General features: G+C 39.8%; 1 protein-coding gene across 2 annotated transcripts in view; it reads right to left on the reverse strand.

Annotated features, from left to right (window-relative positions):
- The window catches only part of kiaa0825 (KIAA0825 ortholog), a 115326-nt gene that overhangs the window by 2605 nt on the left and 95978 nt on the right, over positions 1–16743 (reverse strand). The window lies entirely within an intron of this gene.

Below are 16743 nucleotides of genomic sequence, written 5' to 3' on the forward strand. Positions count from 1 at the left end.
GTACATTTAACTTTACACACACAATGTCAATGAACACTAAAACTATAGGGGAAATTGAAGAGAGTTGTGTTTGGTCTCCCTCTCTGGATTAAGTTTGATTCTTGTGGCAAAATCATCCTCTAACAACTGCAGAACCCTCCATGATTGGGTGACAAAATTTTATGGAGGAAATTGCTCTGCATGTTGTGTTGCTTCTCCATCCAGTTTAATCGCTTCTAGAGTATGTCTCCCCATCACACTTTCTAATTCTTTAAGCTACAGAGTGGATGGAGGTCTTCATATGAGGACATCAAGGGTAGTCACGTTGTAATTCACTCTCAGTATTTCAATTGAATCCCTTGACGAGTAACTGTGGTCAATCAAATCCATATGGAGAGCTGAAGGCTGCCTTTGAGCAGCTGCATTACACTCTCTCCAAAGAAGAATTATATCTGTCTGACTGCAAATGATTGCATTTTCATTGCAATCTCTGCGTCTGCTTTTATCCTGCCATCCCTCCCCTCCAATTTCTTGCTATAGGCCATCCTCAAATATGTACCATATAGTTGTGCTTTGTGCATGTGTGTGAGGTCTACATGTGTGTAAAGAGGAAAAGCAGGCAAAACAGCAAGTACATCACACATATATTTAATGCATACTAAAATGTGTGCCTCTCTTTCTCTTTTGATGAAGTTTCAGCCTCTGTCACAGCGTGTTTCTGGACCAATCAGACATCCTCTTTCTCCATTTCCTAGCCACTTTCAGTATAGTAATTACCCTCTGTAAGGGGAGGATCTGTTTATGTAAATGTACATTCTCCCTCTATATACAACTTTGACCATGCATTTCTGTTTTACCGGGTAATTTTTGCATAAGTCTCTTCTGTTACGTCCATCAAAGTCTGAGTGGACTGTCTCTCATAGAAGACAGAGAACAAAGGAGTTGTAGTACGAGAAGACAAGTTATGCCTGCATTATTTTTTGAGTGACATCAAATTATAATCAGTTCTGCCAAATAACCATTATGAGATACAAATACTCACACAAACAAAACAATACAAATGTCACACAGTGTGCAAAACAAGAGCAGGAAGTGAGTGAGGGAGAACAGAAAGCTGGAAGAATGGCAGCCAATAAAGGAGGGCGCGAGAGAGGAAGACAGGAAGGTACGCTAAAGGTTTTTCAATGTTTAATTTTCAAATAGGATTAAGCAGAATGACATTTAGCTGAAGGTTACAGGCTCAGCATTGTCTTAGCTGATATTGATATGCAGGAGGCGCCCTGCTTGTCACTGGGACAAACACTGTTGATGAATGAGAAGCCTTTCCCAAGGAAGGTGTTAAGTGCAAATTTGAAATGAGAGTGAGGTAGAAGTGGAGAGGGAAAGAAAAAAAAAAAACAACAACACAGGCACACACACACACACACACACACACACACCCACAGACAGATTGAATTACCACAATAGTTGCCATGTAAACTGTCACTAGATTATGTTTCCAAAAGTGTAAATTGCTCCGTAAAGTACAGGTTGCATATTTGTTGAGGCTGGTTGATCTTGTGTTGAAAAGGTATAAAAAGAAAAAAAAAACACACAAGGTGCTTTGCTGTGTGTATCTAATTTCAACAACAGCGACACAACAATGCCTCTTAGAAATGCATAAGTAGGCTAAAGTTGACAGTAACTTCTCTGTATCCTCATTTCGGCAAGTTTTCCCCCAGAATTTACATCTTAATAAGGGGAGTCTTACCCTTTAATTCTTATGGGCTCTGCTCATTTCTCATGCATTAATACTGAAGCTGCTGACTTGGCTCTTCCTCTGAATACAGAATAGGACACACATATTAAGACTCATATATTTACAGGATTGATGCCACAGGAGATTGTCTCAGAGTGAGATGAAAAGGCTGGCTCGGATCTATTTTAATGTGAACATCAGTGTAAGCTCTCCTAATCATGGGATGATGCAAACAGAAGACAGGCAGCATCTATCCTGATTTTCAGATGATAACCAGTAGTGATGTTCAACAAATCGAGAGCATAAGCCTTGCTCAGAGATCATCAGGTAATCAACTCACTTCCTAAGTACAAGTCAGAACATAGTGCAGATGAAACCTCGGCAAAAACCTGTCTCCTTGAGATAGAACAATCACAAGAAGCTTTATTTCTACATAGTTTTTTAAAAATAAGTTTCCAAAGAGTGAGGAGCAGAAACAAAATAAAACTGGAAGCGGTACTAGTGTATACTATGTGGAAAAAAGTCGACTGGCAAAAAGACTCAGTACTTGAAAGATCACAAGAGACTGTGGCCAGTGGTTTCTTCTGCAGCTGTCAGTGGGCTGAGTGGTTTCTCTCAGAGTGTTGGGTGTTTGTGCTGCACAGGGTGCCCTGCCGGCTCTGCCACTGGGACCTCTGTTTGTTTAAAAGGCGCGCCTGTCAAACAGAGAGTGCCACCGACAGCCAGACACTCAGCTAAATGACTCTGACAGCAGCCCTAATCAGAGGCTTTGCACATTGCCACAGGGCCTGGAGGATCCATCATAACCCAAGCCTAAATATTTAAAGTGCTAAACTTTCCAAAGGTCAGGCTTTTCCATGCATGCCAGGGCGACATGTGTCAGAGAAGTAGAAAGGGAGACACAAAACAAGAGGGAGACAGAGAGGCTATACTTGAACGTCCTTTACAAAGTTTAACCTTTGAGGAGATCCATTTAGTATTACATCTTTGGAATCAGATTCAGATTAATTTAAATTAGGTTGCCTGAAGTGAACAGACATAATTTTCAATGACCATCACATCTTCAAATATCTTATTAGCCTAAGATTAGTGTGAATGTTATATTTGACAAGAGTCTTACTTAATCAGAAACACTTCTTCGAAATTTGTAACAGGGGCTACAACCAACAAAGAGACAGGCACAATCAGACTCTTAGACTGACCATGTGTCTGTAAAACAATTATATATATATATATATATATATATATAAACAATAATGATGATGATGTTTCAAAACTTTGTTTGGGCATAGAAAAGTTAAGACTTTCTGAAAACAGCAGTTTAACTCACCCAAAACAGATAAGCCTTTTCAGCTAAAGCCACTTGATCAGAAAAGGTTTTGTAAAACTTGAACTTGAGCTGCTTTTAGTTCAGAGTTCAGAGTTTTTGGTTAAGAACTTAAAAGTGAGGTGTAAAAGTGCATGAACATACACTAGCTGGTGGAAGAATATGCATGTGAGAATGTGTGCAAACTACATATGTGCTTATCAGACTTGAGGTAGCCATGTTAAATCTGAAAAATTACATTTTATTCTCTTGCACTTGGCCTTAATTTTAATGGATCCACAGACAACACAAAAACTGTAGGCTGCAATTCTAGCTCAAACTAAAGTGTTCATTTATATTAAAATAAAGGAACTAGCTTAAACATTTTTTGTGATTATGTGGAGTAAAGGAGACAGTTGCATGGCAAACTAAAACTAAAATACAAAGCCACATCCTTAAAGCAACAAAGAAAGGCAATTAGTTGGAATTGAATGTTGTGTATTAGAAACTACTTCAGTTGGAACAACTGACAAGTTCACAATACAGGGCAGGAGGTCATTTCTTTGACTCAATTTCCATTGAGAAGCAAACATCCAATTCAATTTAGATATGTGCCTGTGCAAGGCCATAAGCCAGAGGGAGATTGTAACTGACAGCCATTGGACAGCTGGCTGGATTTGAATATTGACGAGACAGAGACTTGACAGAAGGGATTATACTCTACCTTCTGACTTACTAGCTGCTGCACTGATCCATTCTATTGTCAGATCAACTCAGTGTCAGATCTACAGTATGTCTGCACGGTGCAGTGATGCCACTTAGTATTAGACCCTACCTGAGATCAATCTCAATACAAACTGATGTCCACTCAAAAGCTACATAACATACAGTAAAAAGGAAAAAGGACACAAATATGTGATATCAAAGCAAAACTGTTTCTAAATGAGATGGGAGCTTTTACTAATTTAGCATCAGTATTCAGTACACATAAAAATATATACACATTGTTTGTAAACCTCCAATCCAATCCTACTCAAGACAAGCCCTTGGTAAACTTTATCTGAATCCTTTCTGCGCTTGTAAAGACTTTCTGATTTCATAATTGAAAACTATCACTCTGCATGCATGAATGAATCTGTACTGTTTAATATATATATATATATGTATATATATATATATATATATATATATATATATATATATATATATATATATATATATATATATATATATATATGTATGTATGTATATGTGTGTGTGTTGATGTTTATATGTTTGTGTGTGTACAAGGATGTGGGTCATAAAGACTTTCTCATCCATGTCAAACCAGACCTGTCTCCCACCAAGTACACACCCTCCCATCTTGAGGGCCGTCAAGAGCAGGCGAGTTATAGAGAGCCTGATCAAAGGGCCTCGGACAGATCTGTGAAGGCCCTTTGAAAGGACATCCACAGTTACACGACTTGACACGCTTTTTCTTGCTTGAGCACAGATGCACATCCAGGCTTCGAGGCATGCATACACACAAGTGCAAGCACAAAGGAACTCACATAAAAACAAGACTTCAAACACAGCATGGCACATGACCCCAAGTTCTAGCAATGATAATCACAGCATATCAACGGGCACAGATGATGTTTTCCTTAAATTATAACATGAAGCAGCTTGCTAAAGATGTATAGATATAATTTTAACGTCATAACGTCTTAAATAAATAATTCTGAAATATCTAAGTTGATGTAAAAAAAAAGAAATCTGAATTTTTATCACACAAATTTATGAGACACAATTCTACAGGTGAAACAGATCACCATGCATTGACCCAGGCATGGAGAGGGTGGCATTAACACTGTAACCTCACAGCAGGAAAGTCCTGCTTTTGAACCTGCTGTGTTTTGCATGTTATCTCCAGATTCTTATTCCAGAAACTCCTCCCATCTCCAAAAGATAGGGGTTCTCTTGAAGGATTGTCTGTTTCTGAGTGTTAACTATAATGGACTGATGACCTGTCATGAGTTGATCTAATGTCAGCTGGGAAGGGCCTCAGTAAAGCCCAACAGGACAAAGGGAGAGAAGCAAATGTGTTGGTATACAGAACTGAACATCTGATACTTAAAGGAATAGTTTGGTCAATAAAAAAATAGTTAAAATAGTACCTCATAAATCTTGTAACATAAACAAATATTATGTTTTTGAAGTGCTTATGCAAATGTGAGCTAATTTCTCCAATTTCACGTTCAATGAAAAAATGTGAGACTGGTATCTATAGCCTTGTTTCCACCAATGGGTGAGGGTTGGGATGGGACAGTTAGGGCGTGGATATGGTTTGTAAACTGTAATCTCGTTGCGTTTCCACAGCCAACCATAACCTTACCTGAGAGGCGGAGTATCAGCGGGATAGCGATATGCTTCAGCTATGTAATAACATGACACCATCCCAGCTCAGCGCCGTCCTTAAAGTGTAACTAAAACACAACTCAGAAGTAAAGGAGAATGGCCGTCATCCAACAATTTTTTTTCTTTCGTCTTGGCAATGCTTCGTAACACTATTTTAAATGGAGACTTAATCAACAAAAAGAAAATAAGTTGCTCTAAATAAGGAACCATTCCTGCTTTGTCTTTATGTTAGATTGCAACTGAAGTGACTTTTTTTTTGCTCTCAACCAATCAACTGATTACAGTTTTTCAAACTCCACCTTTCGGGTCGGTTAGATTGGTACCCTGATGGAAGGGTCCTGACAAAGTAGGAAGGGCCGGATTGGATATTAGGGTACCCTTCACAGTTTTTGCATGTGGAAACACAAAAAAAGGTGTCCCAACCCACCTTGACCTGCACCCATTGGAGAAAATGGGCTAATATTTCCAAAAATGGATCAGTCTATTTAAAACAAATAATTTTTGTGGATTAAATAGGTGGATTTGTGGATTAAAACAAATGACCATTTGTATTCAGAGTTGAAGTCCTGTTTTGTGTGGTGATTGGTACTGCAAGAGAAGTACAACAGTGTATGGAAATTAATAAAGGGTTTTGGTTGTGTATTTGTTACACTGTGTGTTTTTTGTGATCATCTTTTATTTGTGCATGACATTCTTCTTTTTGAGAAATAATGCAATATGTCATATGGCCACATGTCTCAAATCCCTCTGCAAGGCTGTTTCTAGCTCCTAACTATTCTTTCCAGTCATTCAGGGGAAAGTTTGTGCAAATTTGCGATGGCTTAATTACTGAATAATTTAGACCATGCTCCAAATTAATGTAGACATTTCCATATTAATGTGTTTGCCTACTGATTCAACATTTATTTGTAGTGTGGGCAGGAGGGTAGCAATTATCACAGAATATAGCTGTTGTTCTGGTATTTCAACCATCATTAAACTGCTTGTCCACCACAGTGTGACTGTGAGTATTTGTCTATAGGACACATGGTGGTACATTCCTCCGATACACGCATTGTTCTGTGGCTTAGAGATATCAAATCTTGCTCCAAGAGATAGGAGTGAGGGGTGCTATTTCTGTTCGTAAGGTGAGGTCCAATTTAGAAACCTTGCAGCTTGTGAATGTTTTATTATGTGCAATAAAAATGGGGGACAACAGCAAATACCCAAACACCTGCCAAGTCCAAACAACTGTCTGCTGGTCAGTGCAGCCGCTAGCTGGCTGCTTCACACAGACTGAATTCTGTGTGCTTCCCATAAGGTTGACAGCTCTTTGCTCTTCTTCCTTTCCAGTCTGACCCCCTCTCTCTCCACCTTACTTCTCCTTTCTTTTCTTCCTCCTTATTCTCCCAACTGTTTGGCTCTTGTTAAGGACTGAGCAAGATGGCATGTTTCACTGAAAACAGCAGCCCAGAGGAAGTTGTGACAAACACAGTGATGTGTAAGTACTTTTCTGTACATACATGTACATACATGTGTATGTGTGCGAAAGAGAGACCTTCCTTACATTAGCTACAGTAAATCATTATAGCAAGGTTCTTCATTAGGAAATTCTACCACATTGGCACCTTTCAGCGGTGTCCTGAAACTAACCACAAGAGGCAAAGCAATCACATATAAAGGATGAAAAGATTTCTGCAGCAAAACATTTGAAATATGACACTTGTGCATATATCTGAGAATGACAACCATGCATGCTCATCCTCCTTCATCTCCTGCCTCTTGCATGCTACTGCTGTAGCAATTTGGACATCAAATTAGCTGGGCAGTCAGTCATTTATTCTACCTGCCAGACAACTGCTAACAGTCAAGTGTCAGTGGATCTCTGTGCTTAAAAAACTTAGCAGAGATAATCCTTTTTCCCAATAAACCATGATTTAGATAAGAGGAGAGTGACTGAAGGATAAAAATGGACAAGTATCATGAAAACATGTAAAGAAATAAGAAAAGAAAGAATGTTATGATGGACAAACAATCGATATGCACACACACAAATAAGAAAAATACTGCAATTCCAAAGCTAAGATACAGAAGAAAGTTACTGCACAGAACCAGCTTGTAGGTTTTACTGGGGTTGTTTTTTGCATCACACTCCATTGCCAAAATTGTTATGTACTGCATTCATCTCAGCTGTTTCTCTGCTTCTATTTAGCAAAGAACCTTCACTCTTTCTCTGCCAGTTCATCAACTTTACCTTAACAAGCTCACTATAACTGAAAGATTTAATCTAATTGCTTTGTCCTATCATGGTGCATCAGTTACCTACAGGAGAACCACCTTGTTCTTCATTGTCAGCTGTCCTATGAAGTCCTTTTTCCCACCTCTCCTGCCACCAGATGATCTGTGCACCACTGCTTTCATTACAAAAACAATTACTAAAGCCTGTCATAACACACAATCTGCCTCTGTGTCATGTGCATGTATTTGGGTCTATTCCTTTAAACCTTGTCACCAAATGCATAAAATATAACCCATGAATTAATGAACAAAGATGATGCAGATAGTCTTTAGATTTTGCCCTCTTCCCACACGCAGGCACAAACACTGAGAACAAGCATTCAGTCATGCAAGCTCCCCACTGAACATCCCACAGAGAGGGAGAAAAAAGTTATTTGTTGTTATTTCACCTCAGTGTGTTACCAGGAAATAATCTATGACTTATTCAAAAGTTTCCCTTTGTCATTTGTGCATATATGAAGTGGAAACTCTGCTGAGGAGCACTGAGGGTTGAGAAACTGCAGCTTACACTCAGAAAAAGGCCTCGCTCTTAGACACTGATCTGACAAAACTTTTGTTCAAACCAAGCTATATATAATTTCCAAGCCACGATGACTAAATCTCACATTTCAGCATATTCTGCTTTTAAGAATTTGTGGTTTAGCGGAGTAAGTTGCTTGCATGTATGATTTAATGCTAAAATATTAACTTAAGATATTTATCATATTAGTTCTGACCTTTTAAAACAAAAAAGTCACAATTACAACATGAACTAAATGATTGTGGCAGCTGTATTTTAGAAGTACTGCATTCTATAAGGTGAGGAAGGGATTTTTATTATTGGCTAAAATAAGTTTTGATGCTTCTGTGAAAAGGTTTCCTGGAGAAGCACATCCAACATAAATAAAATGTTGATGTCAGCAAACACAACACATTTGATTTAATGTGTGGAGAAATAAATATCACTCACAGACATCAGCTGATCTTGAATTCACACTCCATTCAGAGCTCCATTCATAATGACATTATTAGCCATGAGTTCCTGTGGTTTTGATGGGTCTGCAGTGTACTGATTATTTCATACCTACATGCTTTCACCTTTCTGTTATGTGTTTGTGTCTCTTTTAGTCTTTGGCTGGGGGTGCTCTGTTATTGTCTATCAGATCAGGGCCTTGTTCTGTCTCCATTTCAAACAGTTCATTTTCTACCATGCCAATGGCAGTTTTAGGGGGTTAAGGAGATAAATAAATCCTCGCTGTCACCTCATTTAAAATCAAATGCCACTTAATTATAGCTGTATGTGTTTTCAAACACTTTGCATAATTTATTGTTCTGCTCCATCTTAATCTCCAGATTCTTATCATGTGTGCTCTATTTTACCCCCTCTGTCCTTATAATAAAATTATAATGCTCCCTCTCTCAGTTTTTCTTTTTCCTTCTTGCTGCCAACAGCAGTGTGAAAGAGATAAGGAAAGCAATGAAAAGACGTTTTAAGTTGCGCCTCACCTTGTACGGATTTGATGTTGTAAAGGTCTATTGTCAGCTCAGGAGAGCATGCCATGCATACACTCTATATACAAAGCCCTCTGGCAGTGTTGCATTTCTTACAAACAAAATACAAATACTGTCAAATTCTATGAAAAGAAGAGGGGAACATCATCCTTCATGATCTGATTGTAGGCACACATATCACAAAAACACAAGTGCAAGCATGACATGCCGATTACATCTCTCAGCCTTGATCTATGTGATGTAAAAAAGTCTCTCCTGTTTTGCATTTGTACAGTAAGGGTCTAACCTTTTGTTTCTTTGAGGCATGAATATGCCAGAACAAATTAAGAACATTAGTAGCATGAACGCCCCAGCACAATGAAGATCATGTAGGGAAGTGGGGACACTTTATACTACTTTATTGGCTGAGACTATCTCCATCTTTATATTCAAAATAACTTCACAAGGCATCCACATAAAATGACATTACATTGGAAACTTTGGATTTAATTGCGTCTATGAATCTGATGCACATCATTCATCATACAGACGAAATGTAATAGAATCAATATAATGATAAGTGGCATTAGATGACACAGGCAGACCAGGTAGACTTCACATCCATCACAAAGTCAAAGAGTAAAGAATAGAGGAAGTTGGGAAAAAGTCAAAACTAATCTCTGGTTATACTCATACATTTGACTTTTTTTAATCACTTTGCATTCAGAAGTCATGACTGTCTGTCTGGCTGCAGCTGGTGAAAGGGACAGTATCGTAATTGCACTGCACGCATTGGACCAGAAGCCAGATGTGAACCTTATAATCAGTAGACTTTGAAAGATGAGCACTTTTATCCTTTTACTAAATACAGCAAATATGCAAACAGAGGCAGCATCTGAAATGTTACCAACATTATTTATATTACACTAAAAATGAAAAAAGTATGAGCTTCAAATGCTAATTCAAAAATACACTTCCAGACTGTAACAAAGTTTTCTGTATTAAGAGACACAGAAAGAAGGACATCAAACTATCGGCTACAACTGCAATATCTTAACTTTTACCCTAAAACTTAATCTTGACCATCAGAAAGTCATTTGGTCTCATGGGGTCCAGCATTTGCTCCCCACAAACCTGCCAGACATTGCAAGTATGGCATGCTCCAGGCTTTCAACAAACTGAGTAAAATAAGCCCTCACATAATTTGTAACACGTTCATCAATAAATGTGAAGTCAAAGCAAATATTCCATAGGCTCAGAAGCAGAACCTGTTGTGCTGTTACCGAAAAAGGATAATGGATGGGGGGAGCATGTAGCTGTAAATCATCTCTACAGCCCTTCCATCCTGGGTCAGTCAATGGACCAGACAGGCTGAGGCTTACTACATAGATCCAACAGCTGGACAGCCCAGCAGACTGGTACAAGTCAATGGGAGGGTGCTGCTTCTAAATATTCACTCAAGTGTTCAGAGGCAAGCTGCATATTAATCAGTAACACAATAAGTAGAGCCCAGACTTTCATGCAGGTTTTATAAAGATTCCTTGAGTTTGAGGGGGCGGAGGAAGTGGCAATATGTGATTTAACACTCAAAAGAAACTAATATTGTATATTATAAACTTCAGACGGACACTGCAAATATGATTACAATAAGTTGATTGTTTAGCCTCAGAAAACCATCAATCAAATACAGTGCAGCCCTTCCAAACATATTCCCTATGGAGAAGCATAAAGATATTGCTATTGAGCTTTCAAAATGTCAGGGCAATGGAAACCCAGGCATTGTGCAATTACATAATGATTATTGCAAAACTTTCTCCCCCTCACTCAGCGTGGCTGTAATATGCAATGGATGGCCATGGGGGTTCATTAGTGAGAACAGGCTGCTGTTGAAAAGCTCTAGTTTCACCTCTGATCCCACCTAATGTGATTTGGACCTGAGATTGGTAGTGGAGAGATTAGATGCTAGCTCACCTCAGGGTGGGAACCAGAGAAGAAGACATACATCAATGTAGCTTGTGTTCAAAATCAAACGTCTTCGAAACTCTAATTTGCTCTGAAGCATCTGCAAAAAATTGTCTAGGAAGCAAAATTGGTGAGCTGAACGGGTACTCACTAATTCACTCTACTGCATGCTGGACTCCATAATTTTCCTCTTGCATAACAAGATGTTGTGGGACAACAGAGCTGAAGGGTCAGCTATAGATGACAACTGTTTTAGCTTTCACCTCTTATTACTCCCCACCATGGGAGCTGCCAGTTGTAATGTCGACCCTCTGCGTCTTTCATTTCCTTTTCATTAGATCTCCACTCTTTCTGTCACTCTTTAGCCCCCACCTACATCCATATAATCCTTGTGCCCCCTCCACCTTCTACATCATGTCTCTACCTCTTTATTTTACCTCATCCCCCTTTTCTCCACTCATTAGGTCATACTTGTGGTGATTTGTCAGAGTGGCTGTGTTGATTAATAGGCCGACGAAGCCCCTATATTTGGAGGCTGTCAGCGGGACTCCAGAATGCCAGAGCTGTCCTGCTGAGCCCTCTCACCACCCAGGTGGCCCCATTTGGGCTAAATGAGCTGTGAAGGGTCCCGGCTATGCCCGCCTGCCCCACACTAAGACGTTACACACAAACACTCATGCAGGCGTAGACACAAAAAACCACAAACACATGTGGGCACACACACGTACGTCTGAGATGCAAGTGCACATGCAGGCACGTTCACATAGTCAACACCCTGGCTCTCACTGCCACGCACCCCTGCGTTCCCACATGATTTGTCACACTCCATCAATAGACAATAAGTTACTGCCACTCTAGCCTGTCAATGGGCCCTGTCTTCAGCAGACCGCTCTATGCTGTCTCCTAGCCTGGAGGGTGTGGGGGTAGGGTGGAATAGGAAGAAAATGGTAAGCATGTACTAGCTGAGTATGAAAAAGAAAGGGAATAAAAATAGTGGAAGTCTACAAGGGGACGGAAAAATGCAGGTGCGTTCCTGAGGCAGAGAATAAAGGCAAGCAGACTGACAGAAAAAATGTAGGAGATATTAGACAAATTGCTTTCCTATGCATCTCACAACCCTGTGGAGAACTTCTAGAGCTTGTCTTCCTGCAGGAGCAAGCAGCCAGGTTCAAGTGAATAAAAGAGTCTAAGCCTGTATGTGTTTCCATGTGTGTGGAGTGATATGGTTCAGCTGCCCCAAACCAATTGCCCAGCCTTGGAGTCAGGGGGTGGGGTGTGCTTGAGTGAGTGTTAATGTAAATGCCCCTTTCTGCAAGATCATTTTTGTTACCCCTGAAGTAGGAGGAAGAGACCTTGGTGAATGAGATCATACTTGCAAGTGCACATACTTTCACAAACACACACCCCCTCAATGATTCGATCAAATAATGGTTACTGGATAGAAAACTGGGATCTTTGAAGGTCAAAAAAGTCTGAACAGTAACATCCACCACTGCAGGCTACTGCCACCATCTAAGCTTCAACACTGTCATTACTGCTGGCCGGCTCACTCTCATTATCAACTTACCTCATCAAATAAACTTCATAATCCGCTGGTCTTTAACAGACAGATGGGTTGGACCCTCCAGCAAATGACAGAGCAACCAGTATAAAGTGATTCCTTTTAAGGACTACTCACTGAACAGGTCATAACACATATAGTTCTCTGTTATTAGTTTATCTGTTATTCATGCTTAATTGGACATCTGGAGGAAGAAAAACTTAAATGTTTTGTAAAAAAAAAAAAAATGTACTAATAGAGATGCATAATAATTACATCTAAAGTGATTATAGTCATTATGAAGTCGTTATTTCTGAGACTATTGAATATATGAAAGGCGGATGGATACACTGGCTGAATAGGCAGCTGCTACTGAAGATGTAAGTAACAGACAGCCCTATCATGCTGGCAATATGGAAGACCATGAAATTAAGACTCAACGTATAGTAATTACAATGACAATGAGCTTTGTTCGAAGTGTCAACTATCAATCTAACACTTGCCAGGCAGCTTTCATATCATAGCTAATAGGCAGTTGGTGAGCTAGGCCGTTGCCAACCACTGAACCAAGCTATTCATGAGCTGGCCCTTGTCATTGTGCTTAGCAGTTGATGTAACAGTAACACACCCATCAGCTACATGTGCCCCCATGCAAATGAGTGCATTAGAGCAGACCTCAGTGAGCGGAGTGTGGCCAATAAATTCAGCCAGGGTGAGAAATGTAGCCTTTACCATGCGTGTCCAACCCCATCTATTTAACCTAATTACACACACCATACCAGGTAATAAAAGTCTGCATGCCATCAATTCTGACACCTCATCCACCGCGCTGCAAGGAATGTCTATTAGGATCTATAAATCCCCAGGATAGTGATATTCTCCAGGAGTAAAGTGTGTGAAACGTGTCTTTGTGGGCAGCTGTGCCCTTTTTCTGAATGTTTGTGTGTGACACAGTTAAGTCCACAGTGAGTCCCACATACTTATGATGTGTGTGTATATCTGTATGTATCTGTATGTATGTTTTTAAACATATCTGCAGGTACTACACCATAGTATCCGAGGAAGTGACACACCCAGCTTCATGCAGCTGTGGTTAAAGCCAGCTTTAAGATGCAAGACTGTTGTCACTCAAAAGAGATGGACTTATGAGCAGGGTTCAACCATCCCTGTTCTCTGATTGGCTCTAATCCAATATGAAAAGACATAACAACAAATAGCTGATTCAGACTGCAGTAAAACATGCAAGCACCCATAGTTTTGGCTGGATGGTCTTCCTATCCAGGTGTTTCATGTCATTTGCTGACAAGTCTGTCACGCATGAGACCACGCGAAACGTGGCTGCAGGTACTTTCACTTTCCACACCTTGCATTTAAGAAAGCAGACCAGAGTTGCTAAATAGCTCCAGCCAGTTTTTTAGCCACAGATGGAAAGATACATAAATGTGGTCACAGTAGCTTAACTTGCACTCTCTATGCCTTTGTCTGTGGCACACCTGAGTATATGCCTGACCCCCACCAGCGGATGTGCACTGGAGATGAAGGAAGGCAGAAAGGGGAACAAAAAAAAATAACTGCAAGGTGATGATTCCTATTGTTGGAGTATGATGTTTTGAGTCTTTTTAACTTTTCACCTCTCAGGTCAATCAGTTGCATGAAAGTGAATGATGTTCGCGTGGCAGCATTTTACATCTATACTATTATATATATTCACATTAGTAAAAAAAAACAAAAAAAAACAAAAACCACGCTGTATCATTATTTTTTTTTATGGAGCATTTTGATGCCATATTAGCCATGCACCGATTTACAGCTTCTTGGTAAGGGGGGGATAAAAGGAGTGCCACAACTGGATTTCCACTCCAGGATATCATCCATGGAATTTAGTAGGAAAGCTAATCCATCAAATTCTTTTAAAAAGAACGGTGTGGGTGTGTGTATTTTCTATTAAAAAGGATTACTCCATTTCCAAAACAAACCCAGTTTTTAAAGCAAGGCTCGAAATATATGGTTTGGTAAATTGATTTTTGTCTGATTTATCTCACGCAAACCTGAGACTGTGCTGGCTTTTGGAAAATACAGGCTTTGAGTCACAAACAATTACTGTTTTATATAGCTGCCTAAGAAATGATGGTAAATTCACAGCAGCTGGTGTCAGAACATCAGACCATTGTAGCCTCTATCACTCCAGAAAACACTAATTGGTCCTGATTGATAGAGGGCTTAGCTGGGAGGGGGACTTTTATGTCTCGCTGCACTGTGTTTCTGTAGTAAAAGCCAAACCCACTAAGGTAACTCACACAATACACTTGCAAAAATATATAAAGATTTGAAAACATGAGACTCTCTCACCTATACAATATTTTTATGAACATACATACGACACAATACAGGTTAAGTGTTGATACGTGCTGTTGGATTATTAAGATTATGCTCTTCTCCTTTGTTGCATGTTTAGTGCTGTATGCCTCGTCTCTACATAGCTTCCAGCTTCAAAGCTTCTCCAGCGCAATTGTTGCCTCAGTCACCTATTATAAACAACACATTTTTAGAGAAAAAGCTGTAATTGTGCAAAAGTGCATCACAAATGGCTTTCTAACATTACTGTATGCCTTTCTTACACAGGACCCTGAAAGCTCTTGCCAATTGAAGTTTGGCTTTCATCCAGCATAAAAGCTATGTTTGCTATTGAGCTTTGGTGCTATACCTTTCCTCGCCTTTACCCCCACCCTCTATGCCTTGTTTCATATGAGTGCACAACTGCAATGGCTTGAGTAATGGGTCCAAAATGCTTTTTCCCTGAGAAAAATCACTGTTTTTGTGGTTTATGTGGAGGTAAGTTTGAAACCCACACAACTCAAACAGACTATTGCTATTACTAACTCCTTTCTTTCTGTGCTCTTATTCTAAACCATTCTGCAGTATTTCATAGGCTCTATCATTTCACCAGACTCAAAGCGATACACACACACACACACACACACACATAAAGACAAAGAAAATAAAGAGAAAAAGCAAAAACACAGAAAAACACAGTGGAGGAAAAGAGGGAGCACAGGTCAACCACAAAGCCCTTTTCCTTGTTTGAAAATGTCAGAATCAGAGAGAGGCTTCTCTCCATCATGGAGGTGTGCTGGTGGGTTGTGGATGTTCCTCTACTTCAGAATGATTTGAAGTCCAGAGCTATACCTTAAGTAGTCTAAAATAGCCTGATGACTGCTTATTGCCTCATATGAGTAAAACCAGCAGACCTTCAGATTTGTTTGCTGCATTACACATTAACCACAATGTACAGTGGAAGTAAATGCTTCAGTGTGACATTGACAGTTTCATGTAATGAAACTGATGTCTTAGCTTAACATCCTTTAGTTTGGATTTTAAATGACAAAGATCCTGTCATAAAACTTCAATCACTGACAGCTGAACTTGTCACTTACTGTCTTTAACAGCTGTAAATGGACTGCCTTCCAGTTCGAGCTCTCGTCAGCTCACCTACTGCTGACGTAATATCCTTTGACACACATCCTCTATCACATATGAACATTGAGGATGTGAGCAAGCAGTTGGTGTGTGAATGTACGATCATGCGTGTTTGGAAGTGTGAGCAGGCTGCAGACAGTGGCCACTGGGAAATCAAGGAGCACTTTGTCATGCATCCCTAAATGTGTGACACTGCGTCTCATGAGACAGCGCCTGATTGGTCTACGAGGCATCAAAGAATGACGGGTGAGTGATGGCCTCGCGAGGATATAGCTTATGTGTGAGTTGTGTCGAGTGTTATATGTGTGTTGGCTGGGGGTTGGAGACACAGGACAGCACTGTGACATGTCTGGGTGGCACCCTGTCAAAGCCAGCTGGCAACGTGTCGTAATGCTGCCATCAGGGAGTCAAACAGCACTCTAGTCCCAGTCTTCAAGATTCACATCATTTTAACCCATATGTGAACTTCATGCAAATAAAGAGAAAAAAAAATTAATAAGCTTTTAACCCACCACTGACTCTTTATAAAATGATTTGTTAGATCAAAGATATTATAATGAACACATGTCAAACTAAAGAACACAGGTGCTTATACCA

This window comes from Melanotaenia boesemani, chromosome 11, assembly GCF_017639745.1.
Source record: "Melanotaenia boesemani isolate fMelBoe1 chromosome 11, fMelBoe1.pri, whole genome shotgun sequence".
NCBI classification, from domain to species: domain Eukaryota; kingdom Metazoa; phylum Chordata; class Actinopteri; order Atheriniformes; family Melanotaeniidae; genus Melanotaenia; species Melanotaenia boesemani.